Raw genomic sequence first — 13582 nt, 5'->3', positions numbered from 1 at the left:
CCCTCCCTCACACCTACCTTGCGTTTCCACTCTTTCTCCGTCTCTCCTTTTCGAAGTCAGTCAAGTCAAGCCAGATATATTTAAAGTGCGTTTCACCTGGGTCTCTCTTTCCTTCTTTCTGGAGTGTCATTGAGCAGAAATGTCACATGGAATATCCAAGCAGGAAACAGGCCTTAAGGTTACAAAAGCCGATCAGTGGTTTTGGAGGATTTCCGTAAAGCTATTTGTTTCTTTAGAGACAGGCTAATTGGCTGTTACATCAATCAGACATAAAACATTTTGCACAAACTCATAAAGTAATAATAAAATAATCCACACAATAACTCATACCCAATTGCTTTTCCTCCCGAATTCAATTGCTTTTGATGATATGAAAAAAAGGAGTACTTGACTCACAGAGAATGATATATTCTCTATTTTTCATTGCAGTCAGGGAGTGGTGAATATTTTATATCCTTTTTAAAAAGAACTCATTTGTCATGTATTCCACCTAGGGTCGTATAAGGAAAGGAAAGTTCTGGTTATATTGAGACATACGAGCTCTATCCCAACATACTGGTTTAAACTCCAATGCAGAGTTATGGTGATAGGTAGTGAAGGATTATTTTTGCACATCAGTGTGTGTGTGTGTGTATATGTGTGTGTTTCTCATTCTTTCTGAATTTCAAAGTGTGTGTGTCGGAGTTTGCGTTTGGGAATTGGAGGACAATCTGTTGGCGTCAGCTCGGCCTGATGGGAAATATGGCCCATTAGGGGCCGTCACTCAGAGTAATTCACTTCCTGGTTTCTCTGCTCACGCTCCAGCTCCGACGGCAACGAGAAATGGGCGAATGGGAAATCAATTACCGAGGGAATTAAGAGTGCATCATAGCCCCGGCTGGTTAAGCCCTATCCATCACCTCGTGACAGACACACAAATTAATGAATCTACCACCTCTCCATCACACACACATTGCAATGTTGTTTGATAGAATGAAGCTGAATGTCAGTTGAACTCAGTCATAGGTGTAATAGTACTTCAGGACAGGGTTGAGATCAGCTGAGTCACACACACCCTAAGAACTGCTGACCCTTTCTCCAATTCCATTGTGTGCATGGGAGGCCTGTCTTGAGACTGCAAATGTCATTGGAGTGCCAATCTGCCTCTGTCTGCATTGTCACCACTAAAGCTGTCCCGACTGTTCACACACACACACATACGTTTCACATGCCAATTCACACACCCAAAACATTCAGGCATACTGCAGCTATAAATACATACAGCAGGGACCATCAACTAGATTCAGCCATGGGCCAAGTTTTTCTTGAGCGGATGGCCGGGGGTCAGAACATAATTATAAATAATTGGTAGACTGCAAATTGACCGCAAGAAGCCCAAACACTGTACCGTTTACACCTTCTGTATCCTGTGCATGTGACAAATAAACTTTGATTTTATTTGATATAGTGTGTGTTTACCAGAGACAGTAATGTGAAGAACAACATGATCTGCACCAAAGTCAGATTAGGATATAGGCCAAGGACTAGATAAAGTGTATTTTTACTACTACTTTTTGCTACTACTTTCACCACTTTTAGTCTTGAAATCTTTTGTTGTTTACTACACTACCGTATTCACTCTGTTTAGCACATGGCCTCACATGTGAATCCTTAAAGAGATGGGTGGGGCTAAGGATGGGTGAACGATGCTGAATCGGTGTAGACAAAGAAGAGCTCTCCAGTAGGTGTACCAAAACATTCACGGGCCATTTTCTAAAAAGTGGGGTTACAAGTTTATCAACTTTCAAAGCAGAATTACTTCAAAAAGTATTTACTTTTATCCAATCTAAAAAACACAATTTCTAATCTTGCTACATAGGACCGTATCCAGGTGGTGGGTCACATTTGTATACAGTCACATATCTCTCTATTATGCGTGGGAATAATTTGGAACACATTTCCAAAATTAAAATCACTTTTGATTTGCTGGTGTTTTTACAGTCTTTTACAGACTTGGGGGGCAGTAAATTTGGTGGCCAAATAAAATCAACCGCGGGCCGCCAGTTGGGGTCCCCTGACATACAGTATAGTCATACATATATTCATATATATACAGCTGTCCAGCTCAACTAGGATGGGAGGAGAGTGAGATCAAGAACAAGTGATGGACATACTTTTTAATGCATATCGTTTCACGACACCATAAGACCATCCTTATTCAAAAGACAAAAAAGGGCCTCCTTCCCAAATATATTCTACCCACTGTCTTGGCATGGTGTGATTTATCCATTGTCTTGGCATGGTGTGATTTATCCACTGTCTTGGCATGGTGTGATTTATCCACTGTCTTGGCATGGTGTGATTTATTCACTGTCTTGGCATGGTGTGATTTATCCATTGTCTTGGCATGGTGTGATTTATCCACTGTCTTGGCATGGTGTGAGTTAGCCACTGTCTTGGCACGGTGTGAGTTAGCCACTGTCTTGGCATGGTGTGATTTATCCACTGTCTTGGCACGGTGTGATTTATCCATTGTCTTGGCATGGTGTGAGTTAGCCACTGTCTTGGCACGGTGTGATTTATCCACTGTCTTGGCACGGTGTGATTTATCCATTGTCTTGGCATGGTGTGAGTTAGCCACTGTCTTGGCACGGTGTGATTTATCCACTGTCTTGGCATGGTGTGATTTATCCACGGTCTTGGCACGGTGTGATTTAGCCACTGTCTTGGCACGGTGTGATTTAGCCACTGTCTTGGCACAGTGTGATTTATCCACTGTCTTGGCACGGTGTGAGTTAGCCACTGTCTTGGCATGGTGTGATTTATCCACTGTCTTGGCACGGTGTGATTTATCCATTGTCTTGGCATGGTGTGAGTTAGCCACTGTCTTGGCACGGTGTGATTTATCCACTGTCTTGGCATGGTGTGATTTATCCACGGTCTTGGCACGGTGTGATTTAGCCACTGTCTTGGCACAGTGTGATTTATCCACTGTCTTGGCACGGTGTGATTTATCCACTGTCTTGGCACGGTGTGATTTATCCACTGTCTTGGCATGGTGTGATTTATCCACTGTCTTGGCACGGTGTGATTTATCCACTGTCTTGGCATGGTGTGAGTTAGCCACTGTCTTAGCATGGTGTGATTTATCCACTGTCTTGGCATGGTGTGATTTATCCCAGAACAAGTACTAGTATACAAGTCAAAGGAGACAGGAAGGAATGTGTATGTGTGTCTCTGACACTTCCTCTGCTATGTACAGGTCAGAACCTCATTAAGTACAATGACAGTCTGGCCTCCCATTCATCATCTCCACTTCCATGGGCTGGGTCCCAATACTCTGGAAATGTCCTCCTTCCCTTGGCCTCTTTCCAAAATTGTGTCCTGTGCTGGTCTCCTAACAGGCAGTACTTGTCCTTGCTAATTCAGTTTTCCAAATGTGTTTATATGTATATGTAGTCTAATAACCTACGATATGTGCTATGAAATGGTTTTTATGGATTTGCAGGAAAGGTGGCGAGGGAAGGATGCAATTTTTTTCCTCCGTATTGAGATGCAGCCCCAAGTCTACCTTGTGGCTCCTGACACAATACTGATTGAAGAGGGATTTCCAGCGGCACTAATTAATCCAATCTGAAGGTTTTTCCGGCCACTGTCATGGATTCCGAGAATTCCCAAAACGCTGCTGTCAACAAAGATGAGTCCGTCAACGTCACCACTAGAAATGCTGGGTAAAAAGACACTGCCTCCATAGATAAGGAATGAGGTGGTGATGAGATGTGTGTGTGCGTGCTTGCGTGTGTACGTGTACAAAAGGAGGGAAAGAAGAGATAGAGGAAAGAAGAGGTAGAACAGGGGGAAGAGACTGAAAGAGAGAAGAGAGACAGACAGAGAGAAAGAAAGAGAAAGAGAGAGACAGAAGTAGAGAAAAAGCTGTATCCAAACAGAGATGGATTGAGAGAGAAATAATATATCTAGACTTTTGTGTTTGTGTCCCACCACACACATACTGACACCTTAATCAACTACTGATTATTCCCCCCCCCCCCCCCCCCCCCCCCCCCCTCACAGAGCCAGAAGCACACTGACGCCAACACACACTACTTGTTGCCCAACACACACACACACGAGATTAAAAACAGGGCTACATATGCTGAAGATATGCTACAGTGATAATGCTAGCTTCCTTCCTTTAGTCCTTGAACCACTGATCACACACACAGATACGCAAACACGCTCACAATCATCTAACATAATAACTTATATTTAAATGAGTGGACTGTGGAATGCTTGTTATCTGTAATGAATATAAAATGTTTTACAAAGCGTTTTCTTAGCCCCACACACACACACGTGATGAAGTGAGCTCTGGAGTATCCTAACAGTATGTACTGTTCCTACTGTTATACAGGGTAGATCCATTACTGTTATACATTCAACATCTCTCTAATGTTGACACAACTAAATGGAACTTCATCAATCTCAAGAGTTACGTTGAGTGAGGAGTGAGTGTGTGTGTGTGAGAGAGAGAGAGACAGAGAGTGTGTGTTCCCGCTTACATTCTCCACAGTTAACCTCTGACCCATGTCTACCCCTCCTCCAGACTACTTATTCTCTCTTTATGGATGGTCCGTGACACCCCTCCTACGTACATATCTGAGGTGGTCTTCCCATTTGGTTGGTTTAGTCACACACAGAGTACACACACACACAGTACACACACACAGTACACACACACACAGTACACACACACACACGCATCAGAGGTGGTGGTCCCAGACTAGGCGGTTGAATAAAAACAAACATCTGTGTTGGCCTGCCAAGGCCAGCGGTTCAGTTTAGTGGTCCACTAAATCATGAGTGCTGCTGTGGTGAAAAAAGTGAAGTTTATTACAGATTCAAAGTGTTATAATAAGACCAATTCTGAGTGTTGTGGTTAGAAACTATTACAGAAAATAAACAACATGTGTTATTTTCTCTCTGGTCTTCATAGACTGATACATACTGGGAAACTATCTCTCTGTGTGAAATTGCAGTGTTGAGGTATAGATATTATACACAAAACACACAGATACACACACACTCCATTCTGGGTTAGCGATCTGCTTAAGATTCCAACACAAGTAACAGAACACATCAGAAAATACACACACACAGTATCTCTCTCTCCATCCATCTCGCTGTTTAAATTGGCAAAAGTGACAGAGACAAGCCTCCCCTGTGTTTATTTTTCATATGATCTGCTGCTTGTGTTGGAGCCTTGAGCGGATCACTGCTGTGTGTTTGTGTGTGTGTGTGTGTGTGTGTGTCCTCTGAGAATCACCACCTCTTCTCACATCACTTCAGCACTGTTTGTTTGTGGAGGAGGATGACATACTGTACTCTCAGCCACACGCTGATCAAAGGGAGTTTCTCTATGTGTGTCTGTGCAATTGTAGAACCCCTTCAGTGACAGTAGCCACTAGAATAAGGAGTGACGACAGAAAGCACCTACAAGAACCAGGACTTGACTCTCCTGTGTAGCTAGTGTGTTCAACGTATCTGGCATGTGTTGGCTTTTAAATATTTTCCTCCTTTCATCACACCATCATCATTTCCCACATATTGCAATGGACTAGCATTATTCTCATCATGTGGTAACGTTAGTCATCACTGTAATAACTGTATGATTACGTAATAGGCCTACGGTAAATCCAGCTTCATCATCATCATCATTACTGTGCCTCTACATAAAACCAGGCGCTGATACATGCAGAAGTTAGCATAACATAATCAACAACGACCATGTACAGCTAGTATATTTGAAATATGACCATGGCCATGAGATCATCCACTATGTGGTGCTGAGAGGTTCTTGAAAAGTGTGTCACAGCTACAGTGGGGAAAAAAAGTATTTAGTCAGCCACCAATTGTGCAAGTTCTCCCACTTAAAAAGATGAGAGAGGCCTGTAATTTTCATCATAGGTACACGTCAACTATGACAGACAAATTGAGAATTTTCTTTCCAGAAAACCACATTGTAGGATTTTTAATGAATTGATTTGCAAATTATGGTGGAAAATAAGTATTTGGTCACCTACAAACAAGCAAGATTTCTGGCTCTCACAGACCTGTAACTTCTTCTTTAAGAGGCTCCTCTGTCCTCCACTCGTTACCTGTATTAATGGCACCTGTTTGAACTTGTTATCAGTAGAAAAGACACCTGTCCACAACCTCAAACAGTCACATTCCAAACTACACTATGGCCAAGACCAAAGAGCTGTCAAAGGACACCAGAAACAAAATTGTAGACCTGCACCAGGCTGGGAAGACTGAATCTGCTATAGGTAAGCAGCTTGGTTTGAAGAAATCAACTGTGGGAGCAATTATTAGGAAATGGAAGACATACAAGACCACTGATAATCTCCCTCGATCTGGGGCTCCACGCAAGATCTCACCCCGTGGGGTCAAAATGATCACAAGAACGGTGAGCAAAAATCCCAGAACCACACGGGGGGACCTAGTGAATGACCTGCAGAGAGCTGGGACCAAAGTAACAAAGCCTACCATCAGTAACACACTACGCCGCCAGGGACTCAAATCCTGCAGTGTCAGACGTGTCCCCCTGCTTAAGCCAGTACATGTCCAGGCCCGTCTGAAGTTTGCTAGAGTGCATTTGGATGATCCAGAAGAGGATTGGGAGAATGTCATCTGGTCAGATGAAACCAAAACATAACTTTTTGGTAAAAACTCAACTTGTCGTGTTTGGAGGACAAAGAATGCTGAGTTGCATCCAAAGAACACCATACCTACTGTGAAGCATGGGGGTGGAAACATCATGCTTTGGGGCTGTTTTTCTGCAAAGGGACCAGGACGACTGATCCGTGTAAAGGAAAGAATGAATGGGGCCATGTATCGTGAGATTTTGAGTGAAAACCTCCTTCCATCAGCAAGGGCATTGAAGATGAAACGTGGCTGGGTCTTTCAGCATGACAATGATCCCAAACACACCGCCCGGGCAACGAAGGAGTGGCTTCGTAAGAAGCATTTCAAGGTCCTGGAGTGGCCTAGCCAGTCTCCAGATCTCAACCCCATAGAAAATCTTTGGAGGGAGTTGAAAGTCTGTGTTGCCCAGCGACAGCCCCAAAACATCACTGCTCTAGAGGAGATCTGCATGGAGGAATGGGCCAAAATACCAGCAACAGTGTGTGAAAACCTTGTGAAGACTTACAGAAAACGTTTGACCTGTGTCATTGCCAACAAAGGGTATATAACAAAGTATTGAGAAACTTTTGTTATTGACCAAATACTTATTTTCCACCATAATTTGCAAATAAATTCATTCAAAATCCTACAATGTGATTTTCTGGAAATGTTTTCCTCATTTTGCCTTTCATAATTGACGTGTACCTATGATGAAAATTACAGGCCTCTCTCATCTTTTTAAGTGGGAGAACTTGCACAATTGGTGGCTGACTAAATACTTTCTTTCCCCCACTGTATGGGGTAAACCAAAGAAAGTCAAAAATACAACAGAAAATATATATACAGTGTGTGCGAATGTAGTAAGTTATGGAGGTAAGGCAATAAATAGGCCATAGTGCAAAATAGTTACAATTTCGTATAACACTGGAATGATAGATGTGCAACAGATGATGTGCAAATAGAGATACTGGGGTGCAAATTAGTAAAATCAATAACAATATGGGGATGAGGTAGTTGGGTGGGCTAATTTTAGAAAGGCTGTGTACAGGTGCAGTGATCGGTAAACTGCTCTGACAACTGAGGCTTAAAGTTAGTGAGGGAGATAAGAGTCTCCAGCTTCAGAGATTTTTGCAGTTCGTTCCAGTCATTGGCAGCAGAGAACTGGAAGGAATGGCGGCCAAAGGAGGTGTTGGCTTTGGGGATGACCAGTGAGATATACCTGCTGGAGTGCAGACTACGGGTGGGTGTTGCTATGGTGACCAATGAGCTAAGATAAGACAGGGATTTGCCTAGCAGTGATTTATAGATGACCTGGAGCCAGTGGGTTTGGCGACGAATATGTAGTGAGGGCCAGCCAGCAAGAGCATACAGGTCACAATTGTGGGTAGTATATGGGGCTTTGGTGACAAAACGGATGGCACTGTGATAGACTACATCCAATTTGCTGAGTAAAGTGTTGGAGGCTATTTTGTAAATTACATCGCCGAAGTCAAGGATCGGTAGGATAGTCCGTTTTACGAGGGCATGTTTGGCAGCATGAGTGAAGGAGGCTTTGTTGCGAAATAGGAAGCCGATTCTAGATCTAACTTTTGATTGGAGATGCTTAATGTAGCAATCAACCCATTCAATAACCACACACACAATGTATTTTATGATGCAGGGAATAAGCCTGAGGTGGTTTACAAAACCTTGTCCAGATGGACAGTCTATAGACCACTCACTGTTTCACAGATTTGACTGCATGGACCATTGCCTTGCCTTGACCCAATAAAAGGCCTAACTTTCAGTGTAATACAGTACAAATAAGACACACTCACACACACACACAACAGGCCTTCAGGGACACAACTTTCTGTCAAAGCAAGCTTGTGCTTGGAATACATAGCACAGGCCTATTCAAGCATCGCATGTGACGCCAGCAATGTTGTGGATCTGGGACAGATACTGTACCACATGGCAGTTGATACGTACATAGTTGTTTTATTACTTTTCCTAATTTATCTGTAAGATGTAAATATTGTGGTTTTTATTGTTCCTGGAGGCTGTTGCCATAGTGATAACCAAAAGATACCTTTAGCGCCATCTCTTTACGTGCAGTTTAAGTACACGCACGCATGCACAGTTCCCATGCTCCCCCTCCCTCTTGCTTCCAATTCTCTCTTCCTTCATAGGCGTACGCCCTTCCCATCTTCAGCTGTCTTGTTCCTCACTCTCGCCCGTCAGTGCACCTCAACACGGCTGTAAAAGCCAAGCACTGCTGCACGGCCTGAGGTGATGCTCCTCCCTCCTGTACGCCCTGTCCTTTGATCTAACTGATCACCTATCTCAGGCCTCTCTTCTTTACTGACAGAGATAGAAGGAGAGGCCTGGTGGAAAGGACTATTCTCACAGTCTAAAGTTGTCTTCATACGAGGCTAAAGGTTCCATTTTGGCCTGAAAGACTATCCTTTTATGAGGTTACAGCATAACATACCGCCGGCCAATAAACAACATATCACAAACACTCGGTCTAAGTTATGGTCATTTAATTGTAGCCTAATTAAATTTATCGATTAAGCTAGTTCATCAATGAAGGCACACTGGGGGGTGTATGTAAGAATGGTCTGGTTACTTAAGACATAAATGAATGTTATTCGATTTGTAACATATCATACGGATTGTAACATATCATACTAAAAAACGTCCCAATCCATACGAATTGCTCTGAGACCAGGTTGAAATTGACAAATATATCTACAATGTAACATCAACATTTGCACTGGCAAGTGGCAATTTATATGCTGTATTAGGCTACAGGTCTGTGCTGGCAACTCCACCTTGGGACAAAACCATGCATCATTATAATTTATAGCCAGGGTCAGTGTAAAAGTGCACAACAATTTGACAGCTGTCAAGATTCAGATACAGGCAATCTTATGCACAGTTTGTGCGCCAAATTCATATCTAACGCAAAGCCCCTTCTCGGACACAAAGACTACAACCAGGCTTGAGCAGAGGCTGCCTCGGGCTATCCTGAATTATAAATTCACATAAAGTAATTGGTCTCACGACATGTAGTTTTGGGGTTTGCGTAAAAGTGCTATGCTACAATTTTGGCGCAACAGCCCATCTTTTTCAACGTAGACCATCAATAGAAGTATGGTAATAGGAGTATCAATTTGGCAATCTTCATATGACATGAAAAAATGTATGTTGATGACTTCGCCTACCTCAGTAGGTTGGGCAGAGGTATGGAGCCCGAGGCTGTCCCCAGGATTCCCTTTTTCCCACTCAGTAATTTCTCCACCAGGACCACATTCCCGGTCCGGGCCGCTTCTAGTAGTTCTTGTTCCTTCCCCATCCCGACCGAAATTCTTCTAATCCCGGATTTATAATCCCAAACCGGTATGTAGAAAGAGATTGACGGCGGCGGGGATCCCCTTTCACTGTCTCGTGTGAAAAACCATCTCAGGGTGTTCTTTTTACTGCATGTTGCAGTAAGCGATCCCTCAAATAGGTAGGTTATCGTCCGCGGTGTGCTGCAAGGTTGGCTGAGCAAGGCTCAGTTGCAGAACGAGTCCATTGTCGAACCGAACGCAGGAATGAGGAACCGTAAATAGCGCATTTTGCACGGTGCTGCCTGCTGCAGCTGGCTCGAGGGAACGACGAACAAGCCGGTTGCCAAACGGAGACCGCCACTCGCTCTCTTCGACTATTTCGTCCTCTCTTCCAACAAACACACTGTGTCGTGTCCTCTCGTTGTATGTCTGTCTGTTATTGTAGCATCCCAATCTCTCCCTTTCTCTCAGTTCTCCACTTTCTTCGAACCGCACTCGCCACAGTGCGTAATGGTCTCCTGCCGAATACAGCGTTGTACAGTATGGGCGTGGATGGCGGGGTTACAGCACCAACAGGAGGCGAAAAGGCTTTGTTATTTATTTCCCAACTAAAAAAGTCACAGATTATATGAAAAGGCTCCTATATTCGGATAGCAGTCAGCTTTTGGATCAATATCGATTTGTATATTCAACTATTGAGCGAATAACGGGTGCACATTTCATTATTATTGGTTTATCAAGATAACCGTCTAAAATACATCAACTATCCGTGGATGCTGTAAAACAAAAAATATGGCCTATATACTGAAAATAATAGCAGCCTATGCCACCTGTTTGTGTGGCAAAACAAGCAAGAGACCCATGTTTTTTAATGGTCTGCTCTGTCCATTGACAGCCTTGGATTGAGACACACCCCCTTTGTCAATCTCTTCCTTCCTTGCCAGAAGATTTGCCAGCGGTGACCTGCAGAGAATACACAGTTATTGACTGGTTTACGGTCGGTTAATTAGGAATTATGTCACTATTTTCGTAACAATGCTGTAAAATAAGGAACACACACACGGCTGTGTGATTGTGCCCTGGCCCCTGTCTGCACCTCTGGTGTGAGCTCAGTGCATTGCTTCCTGTCTTGCTTGGAAGAGAAGAACCCCCTATGGAGAGACGGAGGGTGATGGAGAAAAAAAGAGAGTAGGACTTCATATAGCTTACTAAAAGAGAGGGAGGAGAGGAATGTCTTGCCAGAGAGAGAGAAGCAGCTGCAGCCCCATCGGGTGTTGGATAGAGATACTACAATCTGACTGTCAGGGGAGAGCGGTGAATCTGATCTCATGAGCCAAATCTATTCCAGAGCAGAGCCACACACACTACAGTCATTGTTTCACTCCATTGTTTAGCTGTCATTCGGTCATTTCATTGGTAGATGGATGAGAGGAGAAATATGTGTGCTTCAAAACAAATCAAACCTACTAAATGATACATCTATTTTTTCCTTTTCTACTCTTCTCCATTCTGATTTTTAACTGGATTATATGACAAAACCACAACAAGGGGCGCATTCAGCAAGACGCAACGTTTTGGAACATTCAGATCAAAATATGCTATAAAAAACAAAAGATCCTCTGACACGTACAATAAGGAATCACCTTGGGGTTTTTCATGGCATAGTCCCCTGTAGTTCAATTGGTAGAGCATGGCGCTTGCAACGCCAGGGTTGTGTATTCGTTTCCCACGGGGGGCCAGTATGAAAATGTATGCACTCACTAACTGTAAGTCGCTCTGGATAAGAGCGTCTGCTAAATGACTAAAAATGTTGAAAACATTTAAAAAACATATCTTCAACATTTGACTACTGAACGTGGCTCTGGGTGACTACAGGGGAACCTACAGTCAGTACACATACAGTGGGGGAAAAAAGTATTTAGTCAGCCACCAATTGTGCAAGTTCTCCCACTTAAAAAGGTGAGAGAGGCCTGTAATTTTCATCATAGGTACACGTCAACTATGACAGACAAATTGAGGAAAAAAAATCCAGAAAATCACAATGTAGGATTTTTTATGAATTTATTTGCAAAATATGGTGGAAAATAAGTATTTGGTCACTAACAAAAGTTTCTCAATACTTTGTTATATACCCTTTGTTGGCAATGACACAGGTCAAACGTTTTATGTAAGTCTTCACAAGGTTTTCACACACGGTTGCTGGTATTTTGGCCCATTCCTCCATACAGATCTCCTCTAGAGCAGTGATGTTTTGGGGCTGTCGCTGGGCAACACGGACTTTCAACTCCCTCCAAAGATTTTCTATGGGGTTGAGATCTGGAGACTGGCTAGGCCACTCCAGGACCTTGAAATGCTTCTTACGAAGCCACTCCTTCGTTGCCCGGGCGGTGTGTTTGGGATCATTGTCATGCTGAAAGACCCAGCCACGTTTCATCTTCAACGCCCTTGCTGATGGAAGGAGGTTTTCACTCAAAATCTCACGATACATGGCCCCATTCATTCTTTCCTTTACACGGATCAGTCGTCCTGGTCCCTTTGCAGAAAAACAGCCCCAAAGCATGATGTTTCCACCCCCATGCTTCACAGTAGGTATGGTGTTCTTTGGATGCAACTCAGCATTCTTTGTCCTCCAAACACGACGAGTTGAGTTTTTACCAAAAAGTTCTATTTTGGTTTCATCTGACCAGATGACATTCTCCCAATCCTCTTCTGGATCATCCAAATGCACTCTAGCAAACTTCAGACGGGCCTGGACATGTACTGGCTTAAGCAGGGGGACACGTCTGGCACTGCAGGGTTTGAGTCCCTGGCGGCGTAGTGTGTTACTGATGGTAGGCTTTGTTACTTTGGTCCCAGCTCTCTGCAGGTCATTCACTAGGTCCCCCCGTGTGGTTCTGGGATTTTTGCTCACCGTTCTTGTGATAATTTTGACCCCACGGGGTGAGATCTTACATGGAGCCCCAGATCGAGGGAGATTATCAGTGGTCTTGTATGTCTTCCATTTCCTAATAATTGCTCCCACAGTTGATTTCTTCAAACCAAGCTGCTTACCTATTGCAGATTCAGTCTTCCCAGCCTGGTGCAGGTCTACAATTTTGTTTCTGGTGTCCTTTGACAGCTCTTTGGTCTTGGCCATAGTGGAGTTTGGAGTGTGACTGTTTGAGGTTGTGGACAGGTGTCTTTTATACTGATAACAAGTTCAAACAGGTGCCATTAATACAGGTAACGAGTGGAGGACAGAGGAGCCTCTTAAAGAAGAAGTTACAGGTCTGTGAGAGCCCGAAATCTTGCTTGTTTGTAGGTGACCAAATACCTATTTTCCACCATAATTTGCAAATAAATTCATTAAAAATCCTACAAATGTGATTTTCTGGATTTTTTTCTTCTCAATTTGTCTGTCATAGTTGACGTGTACCTATGATGAAAATTACAGGCCTCTCTCATCTTTTTAAGTGGGAGAACTTGCACAATTGGTGGCTGACTAAATACTTTTTTCCCCCCACTGTACCTACCAATAGATGTCACACTTGGACTGCTTTTCTGTCTTCATCAAGGACGCTGGCAGCATACACAACAGTGGACAGTAAGGGCTCTGTCTCAAT

The sequence above is a fragment of the Coregonus lavaretus genome, assembly GCF_964263955.1.
Source record: "Coregonus lavaretus genome assembly, chromosome: 13".
Taxonomy (NCBI): Eukaryota; Metazoa; Chordata; class Actinopteri; order Salmoniformes; family Salmonidae; genus Coregonus; species Coregonus lavaretus.
The sequence above is the reverse complement of the archived record's forward strand: the minus strand, read 5'-3'. Positions refer to the sequence as shown.